The sequence below is a fragment of the Protopterus annectens genome, chromosome 7.part0 (assembly GCF_019279795.1).
Source record: "Protopterus annectens isolate FY-2018-M chromosome 7.part0, PAN1.0, whole genome shotgun sequence".
Taxonomy (NCBI): Eukaryota; Metazoa; Chordata; order Ceratodontiformes; family Protopteridae; genus Protopterus; species Protopterus annectens.
Window position 1 is genome coordinate 1,754,840,556 of NC_056739.1, and position 26,486 is coordinate 1,754,867,041.

The window sequence follows — 26,486 nt, forward strand, 5'->3', positions numbered from 1 at the left end:
GTGTGTGTGTGTGTGTGTGTGTGTGTGTGTGTGTGCATGCATGCAGAGAACCATATGCAAGTTCATTATGTGCAATCCAAGAGTTTGTGCTTGTCGGGAAGGATAATTTTTAGACTATGGCACTCCCTTTATGTGACTCATGCTACTATAAACTGATAGTAAAGACTAACATCTGATTTCTGGAAAATAATGTTTTGTGTTAAATAATATAATGGGTGGTAGCACCTCATTCTACAAAGTGATATATAAATGCTTTTGCAGGGCATAATTTATAGAATAACTGATGTGGAATTTTATGCAACTTTCTTTCAACGTTGTTGCACACAATGATTTAGTATGCATTTCCTGCTTATAGCTCTGTGTGTTATTTTGCTTTGCAGCATGATTAGATTTGAAGTCAGTTTTGAGGAAAGTCAGTCACTGTATTTCATATGTGTTTGTCTCTCAGATTTGAAATTCTGGAAATTCTTACAACAAAGGAAAAACATCTTAGTATAGAGTTTACTTACACATTGACAAAATGTATCTGATTTGACTTGTATTCTGTGGATGAGCTGGAAATAAGAATATAAGTAAAAATACAGCTTCTGTTACATGTTACAGAATATCTCTGACAATACAACAACAATATTTTAAAATGTACCTTTCATGGAGGAGCTAAGATGCTCTTTTACATTCCTTACAGGTCAGGTCTTTCCACCCCATTTAAGAAGATATGATTTAAGAAAAGAAAGACTTTGAATATGCTAAACATGATGCCTGCCTGCTAACATCCTTCCATTAGAGAAACAAAACTTTATAAAAAAGTAAGTACTGTTTTAACAGGGAAGTATATTTTCCAAACCCAGGCTCCCATTTGGCAATACATGGGAGCATCAATAAATATGATTTGGTAATGCATTCTCCTATCTGTCACTTTGATAAGGTAGATGGTAATTGCATGAGTAATTATTTAACAGGGCACACATATAACTTTATGTTGTAGCAGCCATGTTGTATTTTCTGCTTTAATAATGCTCTCAATACGTCTGTAACAGTTAAACTTACTAGGACATTTCTGTGGTGTTGTATGAGTCTTAAGAAGTGAAACCTGGCAAGATTTCTGTGCTGAATGCTTAAATCCTTAAAAGTCCATCTATTTCACAGTCATATTGTCCATCAAGGTGGATTTATATTCTGAGGTGAATAGGCATTAAAAAGAATCATCCATCGTACTGTTCGGAGTAATTTTCTACTAGATGTATTGTCAACAGAATGTTTAAATGTGGTGAGCTATTCCATAGCTTTATGATAGAACATTTTGGACTAACTGTATAAAATGTACTACCCCAGTTGCTGAATTATTTTCTTTCTTACGTTCTTTCTTGATATTTGTTCACCAGGGTAGTGCACTGAACAGTACTGACCAATATAGGCTCGGCACCAATGAAATACCCAACATTTAACAAACAAAACAAAAAAGGCAGAAATGTAAGCAATAACCAAGTAGTTCAGAATAATTACATTAAAAATGTATATGTACATTATAGTAAACAAGTAGAATATAGTGTACAATGGGTCTATATTATAAAATTGACTGCTTAGCTTGTTGAACACCCAAATGTTGACAACTAAACAGCAAAAGCTTAAAACCACGAACGGCCACTTCTGCAAAGTTTTTCATAGGAGAAAACGTCGCTTGGCCATCGGGCACTAAAACAAACTTTCAAACCATCATAGTTAAGAGGGGCCTTTGCCCTCCATACCCCTAACTAAATATATCAACTCTGAGATCACTCTACACTGGGGAAAAGGGCAAATTCCCAATAAAGGCCAAGTGAATTTTTTCCCTATGAAACAATTTGCGGAACTGGCCATTCACGGTTTTAAGCTTTTGCTGTTTAGCTTGACATTTCAGTGTTCGACAAACTAAACTTTCACTGTACTAATATAGACCCGTGTACAATATACACATTAGCTTGTAAAATGGGTCACCCTTTAGTAATTCTGTGAAAGGAGAAGAGAAGTGAAAAAGAGATAAGGAACAGTATATTAGGTGATGTATCCTGTGTAGAGGCAGGAACATTTTGGCTTGGACGAAGAGCTGCTTTCTGAAGTGCATTCTAAATTTAGAGTAAGTGTTGATTTCCTTTCGATCAACAGGAACAGTTTGCCAAAGAGTAGGTACCTGAGAAGATTATACAGGTGTGGTGCTTTTGAGTTTGCTTCTGGGGATAATGAGAGTTGGCATGGCTTGTGAGTAGTGTCTCAGGATGCATGAGGAGGTTTTTCATGAAGTTTATCTGCAAGGGGAGTAAATGTCTGAAGTTGGAGTAGTTTGTACAGTTGGGATTGTAACAGTAGGTTAGACTAGATTAGTTCATTTCTCTGTAGTACCCTTAATATATTATCCTTGAAAAATCTTCATACATATTAAGGTAAATTAAGAAAAATGGTATTTTTGCACTCATGCTTCTTATCTATGTATATTTGTTGCAGATTATAAACTATTTGCTCTGCTGTGTGCAATGTACATTGAGCAGGCTGACAAATCTGTATTATAAAAATAGGTAAGTGAAAGTCTTTAGCCTGACTGGTTGTTACTTATGCATAAGATATGACTGATGTATAGTTAAAAAAAAAAAAAAAACAGTCACTGTGTATTAGTGCATGCTAGGTTGTACCTTACCATTCACAGAAATGGTCGCTCATAGAGGCCAGTATCCCACATGCATTGTCCCCACTGAACTTATTATGGTATGGCAAAACCTTACAGAAGAATCTGCAGAATTGGCACTGTATATGCAACACCCATCAAGCAATTTTGACCTTTCATATAATATACAATTCCCTTGAGTTAGGTCTGGCAAAAGTCTCTTTTTAAAACTCTGGGTCAATCACTGAACCAGAAAGAATGGCAAAATAGGGGTAGACTAATTTTTTCCTCAGTTATCTCAACAAACTCCTGGTAGTGTTAAATAATCTGTTTTGACTATATATTCATTCTCATTTTCATCTCTCTTTCACTGAGAAATGGAGGTCCCTGTAACTCATGCATGCCATTTTGTCTTCTCGTCTGATGCAGACTTCTAAGTCATATACCCTCTCATTAAGCAATGTCTTCAGATTGTCAAAGTTAAGTAATTTAAAAGGTTCCCAAATTATTGAAGGCGTCCAGTATATATGCTGGATTAATAGCCCTTGATTAAGAAATAACAAAATTAAACATACTTTCATGTATTAGGAAATATTCTGAGGACCATTGTGTACAGGACCCTTCCAACTTGCATTTATCACTTAAATTATTATATTTACCTTTCCTATTAGACTACCAGATTAAATTTGTGTATGGTGGTTACTGGTCTTTGGCTAATAATGTAGCACTGGGATATACTTCTAATGATAAATGTGAGGCATGCCGTCATCCAGGTACAGATAACTTTCATAAATTTTGAGGCTGCCTATTTGTCTCTTCCTTATGGCTGCAGGCAAGTTTATTTTTTAAGAGTTTGATAGGAAGACAATACTCCTTAACATTGTCAAACTGGATGATGTTTCAATCCTTGGATTTTCAAAAACTAAGACCACAAATTAAATTGTTTCTGACTACATATTCAATAATTGTCAGATTCTTTATTGCTGGATACTCGAAGAATGTTCAATTAATTTCATGGGTGAATTTCTCCACATGTTAATTCTTATGCAAAAATGATTTTAGAGTGTGTTACTTCACAGATTGTCACTAATTAATTCTAGCAGAGGAGCACATCTGATGTAAGCGTTTCACCTTGTTGGAAAGGAGCTTTAAGTATATTATTGGAACACAAAGAGTTATTGTGGTTTCTTTTTTATGCTTGGTAATCAGCAACTGTCCTTCCTTTTAAAATTGCACTACACTATTGTATACAGTTCTTGTTATTGAATGTTTTTGTGGTTATATTGTTTTATGGATCACAGTAAGAAAAAAATGGTTGCTACCCTTACACAATAAACAAAACCTTAAGTCAGGTTGTGAACAGAATCACTGTGAAAAGAAATGGAAGAAAAATAACATATAAATGACTCATCAAAAATTAGGAATTCCCTAAGGATATAAAAAATTCCTTAGCATCACCTCCAAAAAAAAAAAAACTCTTGCCACTACCTACCTTCTCCCATCTGTCTTATATGGTGGACCCAACCAAACCAAACTTCAGTTTGTAGTTAAAAATAATCTGGAGGCAAGCTATAATAAGACTGCAAAATTCATTACCAACAAACCATAAACTCACTACTGTATTGTCCTTAATCTTTTGAATTGGCTTGAACTGCCTCGCCACTTAGATTACATACAACTTATCTCAGCATACATTATTCAATGCTGACTGCCCTACTTTTACTTCTTTTCTCAATTCCCAAGACCCTAACAGACTACATTGATCTAGATTTTAACATCTATATATGTTTTTGATTTTTTATGTAAATTTGTGTAACTTAAAAAATGGAACTTACAAATGCTAATGTTTTGATTTCTATGTAAATGTGTGGAGCTTTTCTCCCCGGGTCTCTACTGAAAAAGGGCTATCAGCTAAGACGGACTAACCCAGTCAACAAATGTAAAATAAATAAAATAGCTAAATAATTAAGTGGGAAGAAGACATCTTGAAAGGGGATAGTAACATTTTTGGAGATTTTAATCTCACTCTATCCCCAAAATTTGACATCAGGTATGATAGAAGTGAGCTGCATACCCAAGGAAGTGGAGCTTTGACTAGCAAATATAATAAAGGGAGTTGAGTGGATATATGGAGAACAGGGTATCCAGGGGAGAGGCAACACTTCTTTTCTATGCATAAGAACAGGAGGAGTAGCAGACTGGATTGTTTTTTTTAAAAAATACGTACTACTGGAGAAAATGGAGTCTGTTGGAAAGGAGAATGATTCTTAGCACATCAGTCCATACTTAATGTGAGGATAGTGATTCTGTATAGAGGGCTACATCAGAGATGGGGGAGTATCTGTGGAAGACAGAGGCTATGATGTAGAAATGTAAAAGGATGTGGAGGGGGTACAGTCAAAATCCATTAGAGTATTAAGCATTTGGCGAAAAGCAGTTAAGGCAACCTGAGAGGTAAAGCTAATAACTAACAGGGACTTTGACAAAGAAGTTTAGACATGAAGGTCAAAACTCTAGATGAAGATTTGAGAAATCTACAGAGAAAGCTAGGGAACTGTGGCCACGAATCACTAAAATTAAAAATCACTATGAGACAGGAAACATTAAAAGCATGAATAGTTGAGCTTGAATCTACAGCGGTGGAGTTGAGCCATAGAAGCAGCAATAATTTGGATGAGTTAAAGAGAAGGGGACAGGGACATTTTAGTGTTGACAATGAAAGCAAAGGGACAGAATATATGGATTAATAAGTTACAAAAATTAGCAGGTGATATGGACTTCAAAGTGCAGAATTTAGGGACTGTTAGAGCTGAGCTATATGAAGACATTGACTAGTCAAAGTGTAAGAAACTGGAAAGTCAAGAAGAGGTATAGGTAACAAAATCCTGTGAGTGGAAGAAGCTGTTGGTGGGTAATGGAGCACAGCTTACTCACATTTCAAAAGCTCAGCCTTCTATAGGTGATTCTTTCTGTTTTTTAAGTATGAAATTAGGAGAGGCTACAGGCAAAGACAAGCTGTCAGTAGAGTTTTATAAGGTACAAAATGGAATATATTGCTGGGCACTTAGTGAAGGCTTTTAACGAGAGACAAAGGAAGGTGGTGCAGATTTCCTTTACCAGCATCAGTGCTGCAGTATTTCCAAAAGGGAACCAAGGAGGATAAATGTAGCTGCAGTACAATGATTGAAAGGGACTATTTAGATGCAATGCAATGACTGAAAGGGATTATTTAGGTGCAGTACAATGATTGAAAGGGATTATTCAGCTGCAGCACAGTGATTGAAAGGAATTATTTAGCTGCAGTCCAATGATTGGAGGGATTATTTTGCAGTGATTGAATGGAAAAGAATTATTGCAGGTACAATGATTGGAGGGATTATTTAGTTGCAGCACAGTGATTGAAAGGAATTATTTAGCTGCAGTACAATGATTGGAGGGATTATTCAGCTGCAGCACAGTGATTGATAGGGATTATTTAGCTGCAGTACAATGATTGGAGGGATTATTTAGCTGCAGTGCAATGACTGAAAGGGACTATTTAGATGCAATGCAATGACTGAAAGGGATTATTTAGGTGCAGTACAATGACTCGAGGGATTATTTAGCTACAGTACAATGATTGGATGGATTATTTAGCTGCAGTACAATGATTGAAAGGGATTATTTAGCTGCAGTACAATGAATGGAGCCGTTATTCCAAAATTGATGGTCAGTGATCAGAGAAGACTAATTAGTGTGTGAACCATAGAGGAATATTGGTGGCTATTCATATGATGTTTTGGAAGGACAATTGAATACATTTTGGAATGTGGTGGTTATGGTCTTCAGTACTTGAAAGAGTTTGATTCAGTAGATTCTGGTCAATGGTTCTTTCTCCAGAGGAGTGGTCAATTTAGAACAGGGATGAGAGAAAGTGTTGCTTTTCCACAAACATGTTTTAGCTGCAAATGAAGTCTTTGTCAAGGGTATTATTGAGATTCTAGGGGAATACGTGAGCTATTGTGGCTGAGTGCAGGTTGATTTCAGACTAGTTAATTGAATTGTTACCTAGAATATAAATAGTCTTTGATGATCTGGTTTTGCAATCCAGGTAGAAGGATAGAGAATATCACTGCGGAAAATAAGACAGTGAGGGGGAAAGGAATGAAATATACAGATTTGAAGACTTAAGGTCTTCTCTACATGGGGTACAGTCTGCATAAACATGAGGATTTCCTAAAGTTTTTTTACTAAGCAACAGAAGGTGGGGATCAGAGAAAAGATACTTTGGTAGGTCAGACAAATACAACATTTATGATGATCCAAGCAAAGGTTTTATATGTGGGCAGATATCCTCAAGTGGAGAAGAAGTCACAATGCATATGCAAACTGCAAAAATCATATGGCATTTAATGTGGAAAGACAAGATAATCACTATAGTGTTCGATATATATATTTATATCACATTACCTCACTGTTTACACAATAGTCATTATAGTGATTAAATCAGGTAGATTAGAGGGAATCACTATTAATTAATTATTTAGTTACTTAATTATTTATGCTTAAAAGAAGTCTGCATTGTTACAATTTCAGTATATTTGTAGGTATTTTATTTTTAGAAAAGACAGTTCTAGTTTCCGTGTGTATTTAACGTATTAGGTTTATGTCACTTTACAGGATTACACAAGCTACTTTTTTGTAATACGATCCACGCCTGTCTTATTCTTATTTTAGTTTATGGTAATTAATGTAAATTCCTGTCAGGATAGAAATGGTTAATTATGTCGGTTTTCTATGGTTAAAATGACGTCATTTGAATGCAACGTATATACCTTATGTGCTTTTGGGTAATGATTTGTATTTGAAAAAGTTTGGCATAGCCAAACGAAAGCGCTCATATCAAGGAGTTTTTTATCGAATTTTTATCGAATTACGTTAAATAAATATTATTTCCTCACTTGTATTCAGCTTCATTTTCTTGGGAAGCAGCTACCAGTCTTATCGTGTTTCTGGACATTTTTTGGTTTTGTTGTGTGAGTACTTGGTACAATCTATTTGCTGCTTGCTAGAATACTGTTGAGAGTAGAAAAAAATATGATTTCCAAGCTAAGGACTCACAAATGTTAGGTTTTGTGAAATTTAGATAGTCTGACTTTATACAAGCATGGAGGTGTTGTGAGAGAGAACAGGGATTAATAAGGTGGGATACATTGTCACAGTCTCATTAAGTGGATAGATGAATATTATTGACTGGGAAATATTTTTGCAGTAATGTCGCCCCCATGGAGGAAGATATAGATGTTCAGGCAATCATAGTGGCACTAAATGAGACATACAATGAACTGAGTGGAGGACAAGATGTAGCTGCTATAGGTGGCATCAACAGGGAATTCTCATTGAGTAAGATACTGGCTATAACTGGATGGGAGGGACTATCGAGGATGGGGCAGTCATATTCATTAGGTGTAGTTTATGCCCTGGACTGATGATTTATGAAACCTAGGTGATGCTATGATATTTTCTGCCCAAGCCTGTGCTACCGTCTGTGAATCATCTACCAAGCAGTGCACACAGAGAACTGGTAATACAGATGAGTTATCCTGACACATAGCTGTTTCACTCCAATGATAAATCCTGCTGTGGTGAGCTTCCAGTTTCCATACCAAGATTGCATAATCAAAGCAATATAATGGGGAAGCATTAGCTGTTCTAAGTCTTTTCCCCTGAACATGTGATGGCAAACTGTATGGTATATGATAGGAAAATCAAATTAAGCTGACATTTCAAAAGACTAGCATGCCAAAACTTGAATCTCATGCATCCCAATCATATCACCACTGCAGGCATGGAGTATCATACCCATTTCTACAAAGGCAAAGATTCAAACCTCTTTATTCTTCAATACAACCCATGCAATGGAATCCATTTGCTGCCGTTCTGTTTGCATGTCAAATGCATAATACTGCATGGTTTGTGATAAGTACTGATCAATAGGTGGGTTCTTACCAATTATACCCATTGACAAGCTTTCTTTCAGTAGAATGCACATTAAACAGTGTCACTTGCATATTAATCTTCACTGATGAAGGAGTCAGTGACCAAACTCTTTGGATTCTTTTTGCCTTTTTGGTAATCTGAACAGTGAAAGAGCAAGAGAGAGAAAAAGTGTGTGTGTGTGTGTGTGTGTGTGTGTGTGTGTGTGTGTGTGTGTGTGTGTGTGTGTGTGTGAGAGAGAGAGAGAGAGAGAGAGTGAGACAGTGAGAGATAATGGGCTTTATATATCTCAGTTATGTTCAAATACCTTGTGGACACATTTTCCCATTCTGATGTTGCTCCAGGAGAGGATTCATAAAAAGTGAAGCCTCCTCCTCCTTGGCACTGGCCATGAATGTGGGATTCTGACAATTTAAGCAGAATGCAAATGACTTGGTCTGTTTCAGCCAAATTACTGCTGGTAGGATGATGGTGGCATTACCACCGCAGGGTTTTTCAGTGGTAGATCCTACTACCGTTCTTTTATGCATGGTCAGTGCAATCCTTTCTTTGTAAATATGTATATATGCTTTTGCACAGTGTTAGCTGTGATGTTGTTACTCATCTGTGTTAGGCTAAGCAGTATATCAGTTACATAGATATCAGAGATGCTACCATCACAGGGATATGATGGATTTCTCCATTACATGGACAACAGGGATGTCACCATTATATGTATATTGGGATACCACCATTGTTTTATTATTGTAAGTATGCAGATACACATGTAAATATATTTCTACCTCTTATAATCTGTACTGTATTATTCACAAGTTTGTGAATCGCATAATAAGGTTTGGGTAGTGATTTGCATACTTACTCAACAGCTGAACACCTTTAGGTATTCAGTAGTGTATGCAGATACTCTGGGGAGGATTTAGAGTATGTTTATGAATAGTATAAGGCTCTAGTACTGGGACCATGTCTGTGAACTGTGCAATGCTCTAGTATGGGTTTTTACTGCATACCAACCCTGTGCAATCACAGACATTATTTAAAAATCTTGCCCACAGGCAATAGGGAGACAAAGGTGCTATGAACACATGAAAAATCATAGAAAACTAACTGAATCATAGGAAATTGAATAAAATATACTTTAGAACAAGAAGGTTGAGCACCAAGAGCATGTGGTTGTTACGTAGATTGTTCTGCATCCAGTGCAACTGGAAAAATTAGGGAAGAAAGGGAATAGGTTTTGTTGGAGTACAGACCTCCAGAAAATGACACTGTCCATATATTTACAGATTGTTATTTTCTGAAGGAGTTTTGGCTGAGAAATATTAGAGTCTGGGATACAATTTTTGAAAATCCACACAGTATAGAATGAGAAATAGTTCTGCTTGGGGTGGATGCTATCAAAGGAGATGATACAATATGAAAATGAAGGAAGTATTGCTGCAGGCATGTTAGGAGTAAAGCTTCCTGTAAAGGAAAATATATTCAACACATTAACAATAGGTGGGAAGAAACTGGCAGAAGGTAAAGGCAGTTTTATAGGCACAGGTAATTGAAAAAGATTAGTCTTCAGTGAGTGAATGTCTAGACCAACCTTTCTACAATTAGGAGATAGTGTAAGGTTCAGACTGTTGTGTGATATTATTCAATCTATATCTAGAACCATTATTTCTACATATCAAGCAAAATATTTATCATAATGCTCCAATAAAAAATATCCATGGCTGCTTTGTCTCAGATACCCAGAAAATATTAAAAGCAGTGGAAGACTTTGCAAAAATATCTAATTACAAAATAAATTTAAAACCAAATTATTTAAGAAAAATAAAATATTTGGGTATTGTTTTTTCAACAGATAATAGAGACTTTTATGTGAACAATGTTAAGTTAATTTGGGATCAAATAGTGTCTGATTTAAAAAGATGGAATCATTTGAAATTACCAATAATGGCAAAGACCTCAATTATCAAAAGAATATTATATATTTTAGAGCTACTCAAGTCCAAATCTCTATGAAATTCTTCAAACAACTTCATATGGAATTAGGTAGATTTGTAGAAAACTAGAATATCTTATGATAAGAGTGGTTCACTTTGACAGGTCCAGTCCTAAATGGTCACCCAAGTGGTTGATTCTGAATCACAAACATGCAGCTGGTTTGCTGATGGAACATATCAGAGTATATATAATATCAATACAAAGTCTGTTTAACTCACTAAACCTCTTACAATATATGATGATTTTCCAACCATTTCATAAGAACCCAAATCTGAAAACTGGTAATCAACTGATAGATCTCAAGAAATTCCCACTTATAAGTGATTTAACCATACTTGATTTATATTCTTTTCTTGGTATCTCAATATACGACATGTTAAGAGAGATGAATCTTCCTAACTTGTATTTAATTATAATGAGACAGTTAAAGGATCTTTCAATAAGTTATTTTAGTAACTTTAAAATTAAAGAAGAAGACTTAACCATTTGCCTAAACTTATGGCAAACTCATATGCAGGACTGCAAATATATAACAGCTTCATATAATTTGATAAAAGATGTGAAATATAATAACCAAATGCTCTTATCTAAATACTGGAAGGAGAAATTATTACCGATGGATGATAGTAGAATATTGAAAGCAATTAACTTAACCCTAAAATCAGTATCTCTTCAAAAGTTATTATTTACTCAGTTGATGATATTTAATAATGCTTATACATAAATTCAACTCAAAAATTCACCTAAATGTTCATATTGCATAGATGGCTGACCTTTTTTTACATATGTTCTCGAGTTGTAAATGTATTTTCAAACTTTGGAATTCTTTAAAATTGAATTACAAAAATGGATATCAACAGTCTACACTTTCTTGGGAGTTTATGATCCTTCATATTCGGATCATACTCATAAATATTTTCCTGTTAATGAAGCTTTATATAGCTACAAATTGGCTGAACCCATCCCAGACTTCATGGGAAAACTTTAAAACTGTAGCGATAAGACATATTTTTTTTTATAATAAATTACTAAAAAAAGAGAAGAAAAAAATAAATAAAAAAAAAAAAATGAGCAAAAAATCTAACATTGTGTTAGCTTAGAGGTTCCAATCCACTTTTCTCTGGGAGGTACATACTTAATATGGAGGTTAGTATAGATAAGCCTTATATTGATACTAGATTTTTATTTTCTCTTTCTGTAATACCCATCTATAAGTTTATATTAATGTATAATGATTTTATGTAACTGTTGGAAGCATTCATGTATATAATGTACATATGTTGTAGTATTGTATTAACATCTGGAAAAGAATAAAGATTTATTATTGAAAAAAAAAAGACTGTTGCGTGTAAAGATATGAGATGTAAAATCAGGATTATTGCTTCTTTGGGAGAAGATTAATTAGGTGAGAAAGGATATAATCCCCAAAGTCTTTTCCGGCACGTTGTCACATCTATAAGCAGTAAGTGGGAGAGGAAATATACACAGGTCTACTGGAAAGTGAGATGATATTCTTAAATGAGTTACAACTGTTAAAAAACCTGAATTCTCTGAACAGAGTATACGAAGTTATAATTAGATTTACTCAAGTTCTTAGTGCAAGATACATGCGTGTGTGTGTGTGTGTGTGTGTGTGTGTGTGTGTGTGTGTGTGTGTGTGTGTGTGGGTGGTGGTGGGGTGGGTGTGTGCACGTGTGTGTGCGTGCACATGCATATGTATGCTTGTGTGTGAGTGTGTATTGTCTTCTGTATTTTCATAGATTGTGCACACTGTTGAACTTGTTTAATGTTGCATTCATCTAAGACCTGTTTACATCATTATTGTGATGTATTTTCATACTACTGTGCACACTGTTGAACTTGTTTAATGTTGTATTCATCTAAGACCTGTTTACATCGTTATTGTGATGTATTTTCATACTGTTGTGCACACTGTTGAACTTGTTTAATGTTGTATTCATCTAAGACCTGTTTACATCGTTATTGTGATGTATTTTCATACTGTTGTGCACACTGTTGAACTTGTTTAATGTTGTATTCATCTAAGACCTGTTTACATCGTTATTGTGATGTATTTTCATACTGTTGTGCACACTGTTGAACTTGTTTAATGTTGTATTCATCTAAGACCTGTTTACATCGTTATTGTGATGTATTTTCATACTATTGTGCACACTGTTGAACTTGTTTAATGTTGTATTCATCTAAGACCTGTTTACATCGTTATTGTGATGTATTTTCATACTGTTGTGCACACTGTTGAACTTGTTTAATGTTGTATTCATCTAAGACCTGTTTACATCGTTATTGTGATGTATTTTCATACTGTTGTGCACACTGTTGAACTTGTTTAATGTTGTATTCATCTAAGACCTGTTTACATCGTTATTGTGATGTATTTGCATACTGTTGTGCACACTGTTGAACTTGTTTAATGTTGTATTCATCTAAGACCTGTTTACATTGCTATTGTGATGTATTTTCATACTGTTGTGCACACTGTTGAACTTGTTTAATGTTGTATTCATCTAAGACCTGTTTACATCGTTATTGTGATGTATTTTCATACTATTGTGCACACTGTTGAACTTGTTTAATGTTGTATTCATCTAAGACCTGTTTACATCGCTATTGTGATGTATTTTCATACTGTTGTGCACACTGTTGAACTTGTTTAATGTTGTATTCATCTAAGACCTGTTTACATCGCTATTGTGATGTATTTTCATACTGTTGTGCACACTGTTGAACTTGTTTAATGTTGTATTCATCTAAGACCTGTTTACATCGCTATTGTGATGTATTTTCATACTGTTGTGCACACTGTTGAACTTGTTTAATGTTGTATTCATCTAAGACCTGTTTACATCGCTATTGTGATGTATTTTCATACTGTTGTGCACACTGTTGAACTTGTTTAATGTTGTATTCATCTAAGACCTGTTTACATCGTTATTGTGATGTATTTTCATACTGTTGTGCACACTGTTGAACTTGTTTAATGTTGTATTCATCTAAGACCTGTTTACATCGTTATTGTGCTGCCATAAATAGAAGCTGAATGCAGAAGTATATTTGAGGTAACTTAGCTGATCATTTGGGGGCTGGCACTAGGCTGCTTAGATGCATGATTTTAATTACTGAAACTCAGGGACTCAGTGCAGGAGTTGCATATGTGTTAGGTTATGTTTTCAACTAATTAGTAGGTGTGTGTGTGTGCGTGTGTGTGTGTGTGTGTGTGTGTGTGTGTGTGTGCGCGCGTCATTTTTTCTGGAACATTTATGTTTGTTGTGGTAATATTGCTTTGCATTTGAAATGAGGGCACACTGATTGGATTTCACCATGTTTCCTCTGCTGATGCTTCTATCTCCAGATATGTCATGCTCTTTGTTAACTATATTATCTGAATTTTACCTCCTTTGTGCTTGAACTATTTATCATTCTATCCTGATATGCCACTTTAACTTTATATAAAAAATGTTTCAAAAGGATAGCATTTCCATATTGATTTTAGTTGAATTATACTACATGCCCTTCTGAAGGGACTGGTCAAGCTCTGAAAACATTCAACCTGGATGCCACACGAAAATGATGAGGAGGGATGGGTTGTTTTGCTTACCTTGTCTGTCCAATAACCTTTAATTCTATTTATCTTATTACCATTCTGCTGTTTTTAATGTTTAAGCCATTTGCAAATTTACTTATGCCCAAAAAGCAAAGTGGATGAACTTCCTATGTTTTTAAGTCTAAATATCAGAAATATTTTGCTCCTACTCGTCCTGTAGTTATATTGGCTGTTAGCAGGTGGATGCTTCATGTTCCTGCACATCTGACTTATTCTTATAAAGGAAAGCTGCCTGCTTACTGCTTCCTGACTTGTTTGACACCAGATACACCCTGATAGATTATATCCCGTATGAGCTCAGAAATTTAGGGGCATGATGGAGATCATGGTTAAGTATGCAATTCCATTTCCTTTTTCTTGAGTCATTTTTATCAAATGTGGCTCATTGTGAAAGGATTATATGATGCCTTCAGAAGATGTCAGTGGGAGATTTTCAGATCTGATAAGATTGGAGTAGGAATTTATTTTCTACACCTTCATTTTGTGTGTATTATGTCTTAAATGTTAATGTCTTAATTATATTGCTCATTTTCTGATTTCTAACCAATCTGGCCCAGAACATTTCTACTTTTGTTATCCTTGACACCTGATGATCACAGTCTTTCTTTGTTGACTCTTTTTGATCTCGCACTGATCAATATAATTTATTAACAATCTTTTAAATGTTTTTATTTTTAGCTTTGGTTTGAATCTATGCATTGTTTTCATTTGAAAGCCGTTTTCTTTTTGCATTTCTTTTCAGTTATATGCTTGACATCATAACAGATACTTTTTAATTTATTTGATTTTTACTGTCTGAGTCACTGACCACTAGCTGCATTCCTGGGAATCTCTTCACCCTCCCTAAACTGAAACAAAGAAGCATCTTAGTCTCCTAAGTGACTGTAAAAGGAGACAGAGACTTACTGGATGGCAAGAAGACAAGTTATCTCTAAATGCCAGATCATCATTTATGCATCACTGTGGATTTTAACATTTTAGTTTGCCTACCTCTTCAGCACTCTGATGTATGTACCTCCAAAGTGAGGACAACAGCACCGGACCCTCAATGCATTTATGCTTCATACCATGTGCTGACTTGGGTGCAGCTCATGTAGTAGGTGTACACTAACTCTAGCTTGCTAACCCACCCAACCAGAAGTTACCAGAGCTGCTGATCAGGCTGCCTTATCCCTCCAGGGATGAGCTGACTGGAGAATTGACTACTCTCTTCTACCCTGTCTGGCTGGATCCCCCACCACCTGTATTGCTAGCTGATCTAAAGTTGCCTGAGGCACAATCAGAGTTTTATTTCTCTGTGTCATGGATCCAAAAACATCACAATAAATGTAGTCTAATATTTGAGCATTATTTTCTTATCCTTACTTCAGTTGTACTTAAACTAACTCCAATGTCACATAACTGCTTTTATTTTGTTTAATTTTAGGAATGTAGTGTTAGGATATGTTCACTTTTTTAGTTTACTTAAGATATGTTTCATATGTTTAGTGCTGCAGTAGCGTTCTCGCCTCATAGTATGACGCTGTCCGGTTCGATTTACAGCTAGAGCGTGTTCTGCGTGGAAACATGCATGAATGGGCGTACCTTCATTGAAGGTTATGCATCAGGGCTGGCAACTCGGCACGTAAAAATCAACTGCCAATCATTAGCGGACTGGAGTTCCGCTGTGGCGACCCCTAATCGGGAAAAGCCGAAAGACACAACAACAACCTTTGTTCACTTTGATTACTGTTTTATGTTTTACTCATGCTCTGCCATGCTTAGTTATAAGCATTTAAATAACATTTGACTGGTTGACTGAGAAACAAAAATGCAGTAAATGGCAGGCAACACTGACAAACAGATTATGTCTGGAGTTTGCAGATTTCCTCTTTTTCAGTTATGTTCCCCACCACACTTCTAAACATAATTTAAATTTAAATACAGTCTAGTTTATAATCCCACTCACAACAATCAAGAACTTTTGCGTAGCTGGCAGTGGACATAGCCCATTATTCACTTAAATTTTCAGCTGCCAACTTAAGGTTTGAAACAATATGTGTTAACCTGAACAGAAAGGATGATCTTTGCTAAAAATTTAATATTGTCCTATAAATGCTACTTAGTGCAGTGCATTGCATTATGAAGTTTCATCACCAGCCATTACTGTACTCTTATCATAAACTTTTGTTAATTAGATGAGGTAAAATGAAATTATCTAAAACATACCCCTCAACTGTCCAGATTTTCACAGAATGTCGATATTTGTGTCTCATATTTTTGATCTGCTCCATGTTTTTCTCTCAAATCAGTGAGGACTGAAGTCACTAAATAATGGCATACATTTGAGTTTCAGGCTTCAAAAAATGTATGCTGATGCAATACCTGTTATTCTAATAACTTTTTAAGTATATAAGAATAATATTTAAATTTTATCTGTCTCTATTTTGAAACCTTTGTTCCCCATTATTTTAGACTTTGTCCAGATTTCTTGCACTAAGAGCAGATGAGATATACGCCAAATGCTATCTTACAGAATCATAGAATCACAGAACATACACGGCTACTGAGCCATATGCCAATTTATGCCATGCCAGTGCCCATCCTTAGACCTTATCTCTTTTACAGAAGCAGAAGTCATCCAGTAGCACAGCGGATAGCATTGTCACCTCATAGCAAGAGGTTCTCTGGTTCAATTCTTGGCTGGAGTGCCATCTGTGCAGAATCTACATGTCCTCCTTGTATTTGCGTGGGTTTCCTGTGGGTGATCCAGTTTTCTCTCACATTCCAAAGACATGTAGTAGGTGGACTGGACACTCTAAATTGGCCATAAGTGTATGGTATGGAAGAAAAAGGACGTCAGCATTAGCCACCCGGTGGTGTTAACCGTGTCTCTAGTTGATTGTCACTGCTGAAGTAAAAATGTGTAAAAATGTGAAAAGGGTTGTGGATGGACAGATTGATCTGATTGTCTATTCCTTCTTAAAGGAAGATAAAATGTCAGATTTATTGACTGAGAGAGGAAGTTTTTTTTCTAGAGAAGCAATAGTCTTTGCATGACAATTCTGGGTTTCCTCCATGATTTCTTCATTTGCTGAAGTAAGATCAGAACTCTGATTCTAGTGTTCATTGGACTATTTAATTTGTGAAGAAATAAGAGGTCTTAGGCTACCAGCCCTCTAATGTCCCAGCAGGCAAGGCACAGATCATGTGTAAGGCCACCAGCATCTCTTGGTAGCTTAGGTCCTTTAGACCCATGATCTTTTTTGTTAGAAACCTTCAGGGTTTGTCCAACTGCTTGATATGTTTACTAAGATGCAAGAGGGTATTGTATTCAGTGATGGGTCTGATCAGTACAGAGTACAGAGGGGTATGAGCTCTTTTTGATCAAGAGGAAATACCCTTTTCGATAAGCTGTGGCAGACAGAAGTATTTCCTGTCTGCTTTAGAACATGGTGATCAAAGGAGAGGGAATTATCTTCCCATGTTCAAGGTCTCTCACGACATCTTCAAGTTGAAGTGGGGAGTTTTCTGTACTATAAGCTGGGCAGAGGATTTTTTTACCAAATATAACAGTATTGCATAGCATTTAATTTTAGCCTGTTTGCAGAGCATCGACTATTAACATGTGTAAGTTCACTTTGTAGATTCTGAGTATCAGAAAGGGATTTGGTTATAACACCCAGTTTACAGTCATCTGCAAAACTTGGTTAACCAAAGTTTACAATTTTTGATCTGGAGATCACAGAAGTATATACCAAATAGCAGGGATCATAGGATTGTATCTCTGTGGTACCCCATGTTTTACTTTCATGATCTCTAAGGACATGCCTGCCACCTTTACAATGTGTGTTCTTTCCCTTAGCCAACAAATGATCCATCCAATTACAAAGAGATCAGTTCAGAGTGCATTTAACTTGTTAATAATATTCACATGTGGTATGGTATCAAATGCCTTGGCAAGGTCAAGCTATGCTGTATTGACAGCATGACAGTTGTTCACTGATTGGGTTAACCTTTCAAAAACATTCACCAGATTCATTAGACAGGATTTACATAGCCAAACTGACCAGTGTGAAGTTTTATAAGATTTTCTTTATATCATAGTTTATCATGTCTGTTTTGAACTTTCAGATGAGGCTTATCAAGCTGATGGGTTTATATTTCCAAGGGCCCATGGTTGGGGCAACCATTTTGTAGTGGCACTGTTACTACTACTGCTGCTGCTGCTGTTGTCTGCCAAATTTCTGGACAAAGCCATTTGATAAGCTCAAACAGAGTAGTTGTAGGAGGGGGTCCACTAGCACTTCTTCTTTTAGTGCTGTTCAGCAGGCAGCCTGGTATGTTATCAAGTCTAATAGAGGTTGTATTGTTTTGTTTCTTTGTGATGCTAGGGGATATAAGATCTTTTGACATATTTGGGTTTTCATAGATGCCTCTAGGGTGAAATTTGCACTTAAATCTGTGTCCTAATGTATTTGCTATATCCATTGGATCAGAGTAGACAGTGCCATTTTGAATAAGACAAATGTTGGGTGTTATTCTGTAACTTCCTGATGTAAACAAAGAAGGATTTATAATTATCCTTAGCTTCCGATGCCAGTCTAAGTTCATGGGAAGATCTGTTTTCCTGAATGCATATTCAGTATCTTGGATAACCTTTGGATGTTGACCTTTATTTGTGGGTCTTTAGTTTTTCCAACATTCTAATGAGCTATTTCCTTTTATTGTACTGTTTATTTATACATGTGGACAGCTAGGCTGGTTTGCTCTTACCCTTCCCATATTGCTTAATTTTGGTAGGGGTAGACAGGTTTATAGATATTTCTAGGTGGGCACAGAATTTATTTGCATAGCTACTAGCCAAGTCAACATTTTGTGTGTTACAGTTACACTTGAACTTTGAGACTTCATGATAGGATTGTGGGATGTTTGATACTTTAAGCTCATATAATGTATTTAATGTGGGGCATAACAAATACTGAAACTAAATCATATTTTCTAGCAGGTCTAAAGGCATGGTGGGCACTAAACCCTGTTGCAAAAACAGTAATTTTTGCACTTTTAAGGCAGGTTTCAGTGATAATGTACACATAGATGTGCTCCAAATGGAGGAGGGCTCCAAAATCAGGCAATTTGTTATTTAGACTTCTAGCCTTGGCAGTGTCACTCTGGTATTGTTCAGTGGCATTGGCAGTGTCACTCTGGTATTGTTCAGTACCCTTGGCAGTGTCACTCTGGTATTGTTCAGTACCCTTGGCAGTGTCACTCTGGTATTGTTCAGTACCCTTGGCAGTGTCACTCTGGTATTGTTCAGTGCCCTTGGCAGTGTCACTCTGGTATCGTTCAGTGCACTTAGCAGTGTCACTCTGGTATTGTTCAGTGCTTTATTTGTTCTGCTTTTTATGTTGGAAGATCCAATAGCTGGACTCTACCTAAAAAGGCACCATGGAGGTAGGAAATGCTTTAGCTGGTATTCAGAAGCTATTACAGAAGAATTAAAGCTATAAGCTGCCTTTGGCAAAGGAAGTGGGGCTGCGCATCAGTTCATCCCAGGCTGACCCCTGCTGTATCCTCCCTTGAATGACACCAGTTGTTCAACCATTTGTGGAAATCAGTCATTGTTTTCTTGTACCTGGCATCATTCCTGGTGAAGGTAGGATTCGGCTCAATACCAGAGTCTTTCTTGCATTTGTGAAATGCATGGACTGCTTGTATATGTAGCTCTCCTTCTCCCTTAGAGTTTTGCGCACTACGTTATTTATACCCATATGGACTATCACTATGTCATAGTTATACTTATTCATCTTGAGGACCTTGGGGAACCTTGAGATGTTTGAGATCCTGGCACCAGAAAGGCAGTTCAACTTTACCCTGTTTTTTACCCAGCCTTGTAAGAGTAATGTGCATTTTTTTTCTTTAATGAGTAGAGGGCTTAAGCTTACTTTGTTTGGGGCAAGTTTCGTCTTAGTAGTTATTAGTTTTGGAAGTGGCACTACATGCTGTGGTTTTTACTTTCTGCTGAGACCTAGTCTTGTTACATTTTCAAGGCTTGGGCAATGATTTATTTACAGCCCCAGGTTATGATCATGTTTTATGTATTTGTGTGGACTGTTGTGGAGGTGTGTGGTACTCACAGACTGTGTTGTTTTGTGAGCCCAATGCCTGTATCTTGGACAAATATTTCCAACTCTCACAGGTAGTTTGTGATGGGGTAAGTTGTAATTTATTGTCTGTGAGCATCAGACAGTTTCTGCACTGCATAAGTATACCATGTGATATGAGGCTGGCAACTGAGGGAAGACAAGCTGGCTGACCTTACGTTTAGTCCAAGAGTGAAGAAAATTCGGGAAATAAAACTTATTTGTATGATATTTTTTTCTGGGAACCTTTTTTATTATTAATAAATGCTTATTTTCATTTATAAATGATTATGAGTACTTAATACTGTATGTAGAAATGGATCCAAAGGTATTTGTAATTTTTAACTATTATTGGCACTCTACTAAGATAGAAACAGCTTATCGTAACTCATCTTGGTCCTAAACAATGAGATAGCTCCTTTAGCACAGCCTTATAATATATATGGCTCTGACTAGGCTTGCTAGGAATAAAAGTTCAAGTCGATCTGTCTGTGTCTATTGAATGCAGATTTGTGTGGCAAAATGTGCATCTCAGTCCAATACAGTTGAACTAGCAATTTAAGCAAACCAACAAAAAAGCACCTTTTGGCTCCAGACAGTAATGCTAGCTTCCTTGAAACAGCAGCAGCTTATCCTTTCCCATAGAATGATCGCGACTATCTCTTAGACTGCCCACAGATATGGATAAAACAGTAGAGGCTAGGTTGGTATTTATTTATGTGTGTATGTTTATATCTATGTTTACCAAGGTAGTGCATTGATCAAAGCTGACCATTTTTCAGACACAGCATGGGTGATATTATCACAGGTAACACATGATAACTAGACATAAAAAAAATACATTTGCTTTTGAAAAAAATACAGCGACATGAACAACTGCTACATTGACTGAAAATAATGCTGGCTACATACTAAATAACTTTCAGGAGTTAAGCAACAAAGACGTAATGGAAAACAATGCCAGAGATATACAGTATAATAAATAGTAGCCAAGTAACAAAGAGATAATTTAAGTGAAATATATACAGTGTTTATATTGATATGCTGAGAGCATGTAAAATGGTGGGATTAAGAGGAAAGAGGATGGGAGCGAAGAAATAATTGAGAGATGGTTAGGTTAGGTCAGAACCAGATCAAGGATAATAAAGCCTCTGGTCAGTAGTTTTAGACTTTGCTCCAGTACATTGGTATTAACAAAATCTGGGAAACTTTAAGCATAGCCATTACATGTACATGTGTCAGTCAGTGTTTGGGTAATTGAAGTCCCATAGAAAGTATGTGATTTCATATATAAACCCTCAGTAGTGATTAAGCAGTTTCCATAATCTTTGTGGGACATTGATAAGGCTCTGTAGCTATCAATAAAGTAATACTTGGGTTTGTTAAGGGTTGGATTTCCTGGAGCTTTAACCTACGGTTGTGGGTAATTTGATGTGAGGTGTGATGATGTTTTTAAAAAATGCAGATACTCTCTCTCAGTTTTCTAAGGGCCTGAAAGCCTGATAAGAACTAAACCCTGATACAGAGGGAGTGGTGTCATTACATTACAACCATGTCACATTAATCACACACGTATAAATGAGTTTGAGTTGCAGGAGGGCCTGAAGTTCTGGCATCATTCTATTTAGTCTCCTGGCACTGAGTAGTGCCATAATGATGCTGCCCAAATATGGTGGAATGCCAGTTTAGGTAGGCTTTGCCTAAAAAACACACTATGGGGCAGCAAAGTCTTATCGACTTTCACATTCCAGGCCAGCACGTAATGCAGCCACTTAGAATTGCACCAACTATTTATCCAAATGTTAAAGCCAATTATTTCATCTTAATACCTAGGTAGTATTCTTGGTGAAGGCAAGGCACTACTTAAGACTAGTGTCTTTCCTGCCTGTTTCATATGCACAGTAAGTTTCATTAAGTTTCTCTTCATGAACCTCTGTCTGGAATGCCTCAGGTAATTCACTCCCATGCAGACCACCACTGAGTAAAGGTCATATTTGTCTGGTTTGAGGGACTTTAGGTCTCTTTTGATATCTTGGATCCTGGCACTAGGCCAGTAGTTTGCAGCCACCCTGTTCTTGTCCAGTCTGTTAGTGTGAAGTCTGTAGGTCTTACCTTAGTGTCACTTATGAATAAAATACTTTTCTGTGTGGAAGCAGACTTAGTAGGCTTTTTGGGCTTAGGCCTGCTTTCCTGGTGTCTCTTGTATGAGCTGTGTGGATTTGAAGTATGCGTGAGTGGAAAAGTATGTGTTGCCTTACATGCTGGAGGCTGGGTTCTTTTACAATATGTTTTAGGAAGCTTTGACAAATGTTTCTTTGCATCCTCAGCTTAAGTTATTAGTGGCGTGTTATGACTCATGGTATTGTGGAAGTATGAAGTGTGATACCAATACTAGTTGATATGAAAGGTTTGTATCCATGTTTCTTAAATGTTTACATCTTTAGCAGATTGTACTATCAATTGGTAGAAGCAGTAAATAGTTGCCTAGCATAAGGCAGTTGTTAGAGTGCCTTAGAACACCTAATACAATCTGACTAGGCACAGATGGTGTGAGGGCAGACTGTTTAGCCATGTAGCCAGACACGGGAGGACTATGACTGGTTGTAATACTTAGGTGTTAGAGAGAGAAATTAACATAGCAGACCCTGAAGATTTATATCTGAAATGTTTAGGGGTGATACTCTGATGTTAGGGTAGATCATAATTAACAATGAAGTGCTCACTGAAACAAGAGAATTAAATTTGCTAAGAATGGTGGACAGTGATGATTCACCTGCTGACTACTACCTGTCTACTACTAATGCTGTTTTATTGTAGCTCAGTGTTGGCTGGTGACTTCAAATCAGAGGGGGGCTGCAGGTGACAGCTGAATGGGTGGGGTCAATGGGAAGAGGTGTGGCCAATTAGAAAGGGGAGGGGCTATGCTCAAAACCACAAAAACTATATCTTTAATTAAATACGCTGCCCTGGGTGCCAAACCGTCATTATGAGAGTCCAATCAAGACAAAATGAAGTATAGAAGAAAAAAAATATTTCAGTGCATTGGCTGCATGACAGCTTACTTAATATCTAGATGGAAACAAAAAGGTTGTGAGGCATGAAAAAAATAAATTACTTTTTAAATACATTACTGGAATGCCAGTCAAAATCAAGTATAACAAAAACAAGCAGTACTCAACTCAAACCAGCACTCAACTCAAACCACTTCTCCTTGCACTGCAGTTCTAATTATAATTTATATTCAGCTTTATTAAAGTACCAAGTAACATGCTGAAAGTAGCAATCTCTGTGATACCCCCACTTTCAAAAATGTTTCTTATCCAAAAAAGACCTGCTGCCTGACAACAATTATCTACTTGTTTCATGGGGAAAACATGATCAAAGTAAAAATGAAAAGCAAACAAGAAACAAGCTCAAGATGCATCGCTTAAATGATTACTGCACAGGTTATGGACCACACATGATAGACTGGCATTCTGTTTAGTTTACAGGTAAAGCCTGTAAAGATGACTGCAAGTCTCCAACAAATGTAATGAGCTTTTTAAAATACTGTAATCCTGTCCTTTATTACAAATACCGTCATATGCACGTTATCTAGTTATGAAAGTATTCTCCGCATGGCAACAACAGAAAGGCTTCAATGTTGGCAATTCTTTAACAGTATACTTATCAAAGCTTACTTGCATCTTACAATCTCAGACAAGCTTACCTGATGGTTATTAAAGTATTGCTTCTTAAACACAGAGCAACAGGCACTTTCTGAATAATAATAAGCATAAATCAGCAGTATAAAAATATGACAGAAACCAGAACATTCTGCAAAATCAAGGACAGATGAAAAGCCACTGTAGTATTTAGTATTTATGTCTAGCTTGGATGGGGGGATACTCTGCACATTTACACTGCATAACTGCTCATTGCCTTGCATGGACACATCCACAGTCACTACATGGGGGAGTGGGGTGCAACAAGTATGTCACAATTTGAAATGCCTCTGGCTGACTGTGATGACCCTGACACATGTGTCATACCTCTCAACCTCAGAGCAAGACATCTGGACAAACCCATACATAGAAGTGGGACAAAGGCCCAAAATAAGGGCAATTTTTAAATATTGCTTTTATAAACTTAGACAGATAATAGAATAGTAGGTCTTGCATTAGTATGAATTTTCTGAAGGGTATGAAATCTGAAACTCAAATGTCTGTCATTATTTTCTAACTTCAGTCTTTAATGATTTGCCACTAATTTGCCAAAAAACACAATTTTATGAAAAATGGACCAAAAATGTGATGCAAAAATATAAAATAGCCACACAATATAGCTGGGAACCTGTCAAAGAATGGACATTTTTTTAATATTAGTACTGTTAACTTGAGCAGCTGACAAAATAAAAGAATCTACATGCATTTCTGAAATAAAAGTAATCTATAACAGATTATTACAGTTATTTATTAATTTAAACCCTCCACGTTTTCTTCCAAAATTGCCATTTTGCGGAAGGATTACTAGGGGAAGAGCAACATTTTGAGCCAAAATCAGGTACAGTTGAGAGGTTTGGATATGCCGAATTCTATAAAGCAATTTATTTGCATGTACCTCTCGACCTGTTAATGCAGGAAATCTGGACAAGGCCAAATATATTGGGGAGAACATGTAAACAGTACTAAAAATTGCTCTTGTATAAACTGAGACAGTTGATAGAATAACATGTCTTGCTTTAGCATGCATTTTTCTGAAAGTTATGAAGTCTGAAACTCAGTGTCTGTCATTTAGTGACTTAATTCCTAAATGATTTGCCAGAAAACCACACATTTTATGAGGAACAAACCAAAAAATCTTCTTTTTTCAGCTGCTCCCGTTAGGGGTCGCCACAGCAGAGCAACTGCTTCCATTTCTTCCTGTCCTCTGCATCTTGCTCTGTCACACCAACCACCTGCATGTCCTCTCTCACCACATTCATAAACCTTATCTTAGGCCTCCCTCTTTTTCTGTTACCTGGCAGCCTCATCCTTAGCATCTTTTTCTCAATATACTCTGCATCCCTCCTCAGCACATGTCCAAACCAATGTAATCTTGCCTCTCTGGCTTTGTCTCCAAACCTTCCAACCTGGGCTGACCATCTAATATACTTATTCCTAATCATGTCCATCCTCATCACACCCAGTGCAAATCTTAACATCTTCAGTTCTGCTACGTCAAGCTCTGACTCCTGCCTTTTTGTCAATGCCACTGTCTCCAACTCATATAACATAGTTGGTCTCACTACCCTCTTGTAGACCTTCCCTTTCACTCTTACTGGTACTCATCTGTCACAAATCACTCCTGACACTCTTCTCCACCCAGTCCATCCTGCCTGTACTCTCTCCTTCATCTCTCTTCCACACTCACCATTACTCTGAACTGCTGATCCCAAGTACTTAAACTCAGCCACCTTTGCCACCTCTACTCCCTGCATCCTCACCATTCCTCTATCCTCCCTCTCATTCACACACAAATATATTCTGTCTTAGCCCTGCTGACCTTCATTTCTCTTCTCTCTAGAGCATATCTGCACCTCTCCAGGTTCTCCTCCACCTGTTCCCTACTCTCACTGCAGATCACAATGTCATCTGCAAACATAATAGTCCACGGGGACTCCTGTCTGATCTCGTCTGTCAATCTGTCCATCACCATTGCAAATAAGAAAGGGCTCAGAGCTGATCCTTGAAGTAATCCCACCTCCACCTTAAATGCATCTGTCACTCCTACCGCAGACCTCACCGCTGTCACACTACCCTCGTATATATCCTGTACCACTCTTACATACTCCTCTGACACTCCCGACTTCCTCATACAATAATACAGCTCCTCTCTAGGCACCCTGTCATATGCTTTCTCTAAATCCACAAAGACACAATGCAACTCTTTCTGACCTTCTCTGTACTTCTCCATCAACACTCTCAGAGCAAACATCGCATCTGTAGTGCTCTTTCCTGGCATGAAACCATACTGCTGATCACTAATCATCACCTCCCTTCTTAACCTAGCTTCCACTACTCTTTCCTATAACTTCATGCTGTGACTGATCAGTTTAATCCCTCTGTAGTTACTACAGCTCTTCACATCACCCTTATTCTTAAATATCAGTGCCAAA

The 26,486-nt window shown here is 36.8% G+C and overlaps 1 protein-coding gene across 2 annotated transcripts in view; it reads left to right on the forward strand.

The window, feature by feature from the left end:
- The window catches only part of LOC122807225 (alanyl aminopeptidase, membrane), a 1,192,582-nt gene that overhangs the window by 434,306 nt on the left and 731,790 nt on the right, over positions 1-26,486 (forward strand). For both annotated transcript variants that reach the window (XM_044078301.1, XM_044078300.1), the window contains one exon: positions 686-806. The gene's annotated coding sequence lies outside the window, so the exon portion shown is untranslated. The remainder of the gene's footprint in view (positions 1-685; positions 807-26,486) is intronic.